This window comes from Bactrocera oleae, unplaced genomic scaffold, assembly GCF_042242935.1.
Source record: "Bactrocera oleae isolate idBacOlea1 unplaced genomic scaffold, idBacOlea1 ctg00000009.1, whole genome shotgun sequence".
Classification (NCBI taxonomy): Eukaryota; Metazoa; Arthropoda; class Insecta; order Diptera; family Tephritidae; genus Bactrocera; species Bactrocera oleae.
Window position 1 is genome coordinate 135,001 of NW_027212752.1, and position 7,500 is coordinate 142,500.

The following is a 7,500-nucleotide window of genomic DNA, read 5'->3' on the forward strand; positions in this document are numbered from 1 at the left end:
ATGTATAAAGTCTATGAAGTAATAAATTTTCATATAAGTATTAATTGTATAAAGTCTATGAAGTAATAAATTTTCATATAAGTATTAATTGTATAAAGTCTATGAAGTAATAAATTTTCATATAAGTATTAATTGTATAAAGTCTATGAAGTAATAAATTTTCATATAAGTACTAAATGTATAAAGTCTATGAAGTAATAAATTTTCATATAAGTATTAATTGTATAAAGTCTATGAAGTAATAAATTTTCATATAAGTATTAATTGTATAAAGTCTATGAAGTAATAAATTTTCATATAAGTACTAAATGTATAAAGTCTATGAAGTAATAAATTTTCATATAAGTAGTAAATATATAAAGTCTATGAAGTAATAAATTTTCATATAAGTATTAAATGTATAAAGTCTATGAAGTAAAATATAAAGTCTATGAAGTAATAAATTTTTATATAAGTATAAAAAATATAAAGTCTATGAAGTAATGAATTTTCATATAAGTATTAAATGTATAAAGTCTATGAAGTAATAAATTTTCATATAAGTATTAATTGTATAAAGTCTATGAAGTAATAAATTTTCATATAAGTATTAATTGTATAAAGTCTATGAAGTAATAAATTTTCATATAAGTATTAATTGTATAAAGTCTATGAAGTAATAAATTTTCATATAAGTATTAATTGTATAAAGTCTATGAAGTAATAAATTTTCATATAAGTATTAATTGTATAAAGTCTATGAAGTAATAAATTTTCATATAAGTATTAATTGTATAAAGTCTATGAAGTAATAAATTTTCATATAAGTATTAATTGTATAAAGTCTATGAAGTAATAAATTTTCATATAAGTATTAATTGTATAAAGTCTATGAAGTAATAAATTTTCATATAAGTATTAATTGTATAAAGTCTATGAAGTAATAAATTTTCATATAAGTATTAATTGTATAAAGTCTATGAAGTAATAAATTTTCATATAAGTATTAATTGTATAAAGTCTATGAAGTAATAAATTTTCATATAAGTATTAATTGTATAAAGTCTATGAAGTAATGAATTTTCATATAAGTATTAAATGTATAAAGTCTATGAAGTAATAAATTTTCATATAAGTATTAATTGTATAAAGTCTATGAAGTAATAAATTTTCATATAAGTATTAATTGTATAAAGTCTATGAAGTAATAAATTTTCATATAAGTATTAATTGTATAAAGTCTATGAAGTAATAAATTTTCATATAAGTATTAATTGTATAAAGTCTATGAAGTAATAAATTTTCATATAAGTAGTAAATATATAAAGTCTATGAAGTAATAAATTTTCATATGAGTATTAAATGTATAAAGTCTATGAAGTAAAATATAAAGTCTATGAAGTAATAAATTTTTATATAAGTATAAAAAATATAAAGTCTATGAAGTAATGAATTTTCATATAAGTATTAAATGTATAAAGTCTATGAAGTAATAAATTTTCATATAAGTATTAAATGTATAAAGTCTATGAAGTAATAAATTTTCATATAAGTATTAAATATGAAGTCATACAAGTTAAAAATTTAAAAAAAAAATCGATTGTAAAAATACTTTTGATGTTATTAGTTGTATTATGACCATGACGATATTTGAAAATGATATAAATTACCCACGTATATATGAGTTTTTAAATTTTAAATAGGTTAAAAGAATTTTTCCATATATTTTCGGGTTGGTAACGTCAACATGGGAGAGAACATTTATAACAAATTTGCACAAATCTGCTCAAATTGACATATACTGAAATAGTACTTATATGAAAATTTATTGCTTCATAGACTTTATACATTTAGTACTTATATGAAAATTTTTTACTGCTAGGAAATGTATTATACTTTTATATATTTGAATTCCTTATGTTAGTTTATTAGTAAGAAATTGTTTTTAAATACTTATAAGTATGAATATTACTATACTTATATGATTTATGTATTTAGTACTTGTATGAAAATTTTCATACTTGTATGACTTTATTTACTTAGTATTTATATGGAAATATTTTTTACTTTATATGTATTTTTAAGTAAATATGAAAATGAAAGTTGATTTTGTGTGCCTTTTTATTCCTGGTTTTTATACAGTTAGTTTAAATAGAAATAGATTTTGTTTTATACAAAACTCTATATTCTGTACTAACATATTGTATATAATGAGCGTTTTTTATTCCTGGTTTTTATACAGTTAGTTTAAATAGAAATAGATTTTGTTTTATACAAAATTCTATATTCTGTACTAACATATTGTATATAATGAGCGTTTTTTATTCCTGGTTTTTATACAGTTAGTTTAAATAGAAATAGATTTTGTTTTATACAAAACTCTATATTCTGTACTAACATATTGTATATAATGAGCGTTTTTTATTCCTGGTTTTTATACAGTTAGTTTAAATAGAAATAGATTTTGTTTTATACAAAACTCTATATTCTGTACTAACATATTGTATATAATAGCGTTTTTTATTCCTGGTTTTTATACAGTTAGTTTAAATAGAAATAGATTTTGTTTTATACAAAACTCTATATTCTGTACTAACATATTGTATATAATGAGCGTTTTTTATTCCTGGTTTCCTACAGTTAGTTTAAATAGAAATAGATTTTGTTTTATACAAAAACATAAAAAATCTATTATTCTATACTAACATATTGTAGAAATAAATATTAAACAATATTTTAGTTTTATTTGTGAGCTATTCTAATATTTACTCATAAAATATATGTGTAAAAGGATGGTTTTTAAATAAAATAAAATATTAATGTGTTGCACCCGAAAATACTTTTTATCATATATTTATTATTGAAATAAATATAATAGAATTTGAAATTATTAATTTCAAATCAAGAAAAAAATGTATATACTCTTAAAAAAAGGTATATATATTACTATATGCATTGAAATAAAGTAAAATGTATAGAATGATATTATTTGAAAATTTTGCCAATATAAGAAGAAATATCGTTCTTACATAATAATTAAATAATAATATGTATAGAGAACGAAAATTCTTTTCACGATACCAAAACAAAAATTAAAAAAATCCATTACAAAATCACACAATAGAAATGAAATATAATGAAAAAAAATATAATAAAGAAAGAAACATAGAAAAATTGTTGTGTATATTGTAAATGTTTTTATGTTTTGTGTATTTGTGTATAATTTTCAAATAAGAAAATATCATTTTAAACTTTTATATAATATAAAAAATATTATATAAAAAAGAAATATATATTATTCTGGTTGATCCTGCCAGTAGTTATATGCTTGTCTCAAAGATTAAGCCATGCATGTCTAAGTACAAACAAATTAAAAGTGAAACCGCAAAAGGCTCATTATATCAGTTATGGTTCCATAGATCGTTAACAGTTACTTGGATAACTGTGGTAATTCTAGAGCTAATACATGCAAAATAAACACGGACCTTTTGGAACGTGTGCTTTTATTAGGCTAAAACCAAGCGATTATTCGATCGTTATATTGGTTGAACTCTAGATAACTTGCAGATCGTATGGTCTCGTACCGACGACAGATCTTTCAAATGTCTGCCCTATCAACTTTTGATGGTAGTATCTAGGACTACCATGGTTGCAACGGGTAACGGGGAATCAGGGTTCGATTCCGGAGAGGGAGCCTGAGAAACGGCTACCACATCTAAGGAAGGCAGCAGGCGCGTAAATTACCCACTCCCAGTTCGGGGAGGTAGTGACGAAAAATAACAATACAGGACTCATATCCGAGGCCCTGTAATTGGAATGAGTACACTTTAAATCCTTTAACAAGGACCTATTGGAGGGCAAGTCTGGTGCCAGCAGCCGCGGTAATTCCAGCTCCAATAGCGTATATTAAAGTTGTTGCGGTTAAAACGTTCGTAGTTGAATTTGTGCTTCATACGGGTAGTACAACTATAATTGTGGTATGTACATTACCTTATGTATGTAAGCGTATTACCGGTGGAGTTCTTATATATAATTAATACAATGTATTTTTTATATATTCCTCCTATTTAAACCTGCTTCAGTGCTCTTCATCGAGTGTTGTTGTGGGCCGGTACAATTACTTTGAACAAATTAGAGTGCTTAAAGCAGGCTCCAAATGCCTGAATATTTTGTGCATGGAATAATGAAATAAGACCTCTGTTCTACTTTCATTGGTTTTTAGATCAAGAGGTAATGATTAATAGAAGCAGTTTGGGGGCATTAGTATTACGACGCGAGAGGTGAAATTCTTGGACCGTCGTAAGACTAACTTAAGCGAAAGCATTTGCCAAAGATGTTTTCATTAATCAAGAACGAAAGTTAGAGGTTCGAAGGCGATCAGATACCGCCCTAGTTCTAACCATAAACGATGCCAGCTAGCAATTGGGTGTAGCTACTACTATGGCTCTCTCAGTCGCTTCCCGGGAAACCAAAGCTTTTGGGCTCCGGGGGAAGTATGGTTGCAAAGCTGAAACTTAAAGGAATTGACGGAAGGGCACCACCAGGAGTGGAGCCTGCGGCTTAATTTGACTCAACACGGGAAAACTTACCAGGTCCGAACATAAGCGTGTAAGACAGATTGATAGCTCTTTCTCGAATCTATGGGTGGTGGTGCATGGCCGTTCTTAGTTCGTGGAGTGATTTGTCTGGTTAATTCCGATAACGAACGAGACTCAAATATATTAAATAGATGCTTTCAGGATTATGGTGTTGAAGCTTATATAGCCTTCATTCATGCGTTCATCTTGAATGTACAAGTGTTTGAATGTGTTTATATAAGTGGAGTCGTACCTGTTGGTTTGTCCCATTATAAGGACACTAGCTTCTTAAATGGACAAATTGCGTCTAGCAGTAACGAGATTGAGCAATAACAGGTCTGTGATGCCCTTAGATGTCCTGGGCTGCACGCGCGCTACAATGAAAGTATCAACGTGTATTTCCTAGACCGAGAGGTCCGGGTAAACCGCTGAACCACTTTCATGCTTGGGATTGTGAACTGAAACTGTTCACATGAACTTGGAATTCCCAGTAAGTGTGAGTCATTAACTCGCATTGATTACGTCCCTGCCCTTTGTACACACCGCCCGTCGCTACTACCGATTGAATTATTTAGTGAGGTCTCCGGACGTGATCACTGTGACGCCTTGTGTTTCACGGTTGTTTCGCAAAAGTTGACCGAACTTGATTATTTAGAGGAAGTAAAAGTCGTAACAAGGTTTCCGTAGGTGAACCTGCGGAAGGATCATTATTGTGTTCCTATCCGAAAAGAAAAAAAAAATAATTATATAAAAACAAAATAAAAAAAAAGAATAAAAAAGAAAAAAAAGTTTTCTTTTTGTTCTTTTCATTCAAAATGTTTTGAATTATACAATGTTTTGAATGTTTTTCTGTTTTTTTTTTTTTTTTTAACTCCTTGTAATGCATTATGACAATATATATTATATTGTGAACTTCGCATACATTGTATTTGAACGCAATAAAAAAACCTTTAAACATATAGCTGTACTTATTATTTATATAGAAAATAATATTTAATTGTGATATTTATATAAAATATTATAAATGATAAGTTAACTTGTTCACATTAACGTGTGTAATACCTTTTTTTTATGGTATTTTCTATTTGTGATTAAAAACATGTTGAAAAATTTAAAAAAAGAAAACGCACAAATAGAGAAGAAAATAATATATAAAAGGTATTACTGTTTTTGTTGACCTAAGACATGCGCAGCTGCAAATGTTTGGGTTTAAAATTACAATTTATTGAAAGATGTTTTAAACTTATGTATTAAAAATTTATTATTGATTAATTATTAATACTTTCAATAAATTAAAATTCTTTGACTTTGAATTAAAAAAATACAAAAAAATTATCACTCTAAGCGGTGGATCACTCGGCTCATGGGTCGATGAAGAACGCAGCAAACTGTGCGTCATCGTGTGAACTGCAGGACACATGAACATCGACATTTTGAACGCATATTGCGGTCCATGCTGTTATGTACTTTAATTAATTTTAAAGTGCTGCTTGGACTACATATGGTTGAGGGTTGTAAGACTATGCTAAATTAGTTGCTTATTCTTTTAGTCAATTAATAGAATTTAAGCATATGGCATATTATTGGATTGTATTTTTCAATCCATAATATTAATAGCATAAAAAGAAATATAGAAAATATATTCTTGAATACCTCATATTTGAACGAAAATTTATGATAAATGAGAATCTTAGTATTCCCATAAAAGAAAAAATTTTCAACATTATTTAAATTATATTAAATAATACATAAGAGGAATGTCTAGCATAAAATAAATTTTTATTCTAGAATTAATTCACTCTATTGTATTGAGAAAAATTTATAATAAAAAAAAATATATGATATGTGGAGGAATAATGTTGTTAATTTTATTAATTATTATATTATGAATTTTAAAAAGGGATGAAAAGATTGAATAATATTGAGTAATCAAGATATAAAAATATATTTCTTTAAAATAGCAAATAGCAAAAAAATTAAATAAAAATAAACAAATCAATCTAAAATATATTTTATACAACCTCAACTCATATGGGACTACCCCCTGAATTTAAGCATATTAATGAGGGGAGGAAAAGAAACTAACAAGGATTTTCTTAGTAGCGGCGAGCGAAAAGAAAATAGTTCAGCACTAAGTCACTTTGTCTATATGGCAAATGTGAGATGCAGTGTATGGAATATCTTAATATCTAGTATGAGAAATTAACGATTTAAGTCCTTCTTAAATGAGGCCATTTACCCATAGAGGGTGCCAGGCCCGTATAACGTTAATGATTACTAGAAAGATATTTCCAAAGAGTCGTGTTGCTTGATAGTGCAGCACTAAGTGGGTGGTAAACTCCATCTAAAACTAAATATAACCATGAGACCGATAGTAAACAAGTACCGTGAGGGAAAGTTGAAAAGAACTCTGAATAGAGAGTTAAATAGTACGTGAAACTGCTTAGAGGTTAAGCCCGATGAACCTGAATATCCATTATGAAAAATTCATCATTATAACTGTAGTATTTAATTTTAAATATTATAGTAATAGTGTGCATTTTTTTCATATAAGGACATTGTAATCTATTAACATAATAAAATATTTATCAAAAGATCATTGGTTTTTAAGTTTATTCAAATTAATTTGCTTTTAGCTTATTAACATAGAATAATTACTGATGATTTGATAAAGTGTTGATAGATTTTATTATATATAATGCTAAAATTCTTTTGAATTTTACAATAATATTATTATCATTGATTTTAATATTAATTGTATGCATTTATATGATTAACAATGCGAAAGATTCAGGATACCTTCGGGACCCGTCTTGAAACACGGACCAAGGAGTCTAACATATGTGCAAGTCATTGGGTTATATTAAACCTAATGGCGAAATTAACTTAACTGTATTAATAATGGGATTAATTTTTAATGTATTACATTATTAATTCAATCCCG

General features: G+C 26.7%; 2 non-coding genes and 1 pseudogene across 2 annotated transcripts; all 3 read left to right on the forward strand.

The window, feature by feature from the left end:
- Positions 1-3,276: 3,276 nt before the first annotated feature.
- On the forward strand, positions 3,277-5,266 carry LOC138858347 (small subunit ribosomal RNA). The gene has a single exon (XR_011397481.1). It is a non-coding gene; the product is annotated as a small subunit ribosomal RNA (ribosomal RNA).
- Positions 5,267-5,892: 626 nt separating this feature from the next.
- On the forward strand, positions 5,893-6,071 carry LOC138858386 (5.8S ribosomal RNA). Its single transcript, XR_011397520.1, has one exon. It is a non-coding gene; the product is annotated as a 5.8S ribosomal RNA (ribosomal RNA).
- A 502-nt stretch (positions 6,072-6,573) lies between these two features.
- Positions 6,574-7,500, forward strand: part of LOC138858451 (large subunit ribosomal RNA) — a 4,660-nt pseudogene continuing 3,733 nt past the window's right edge.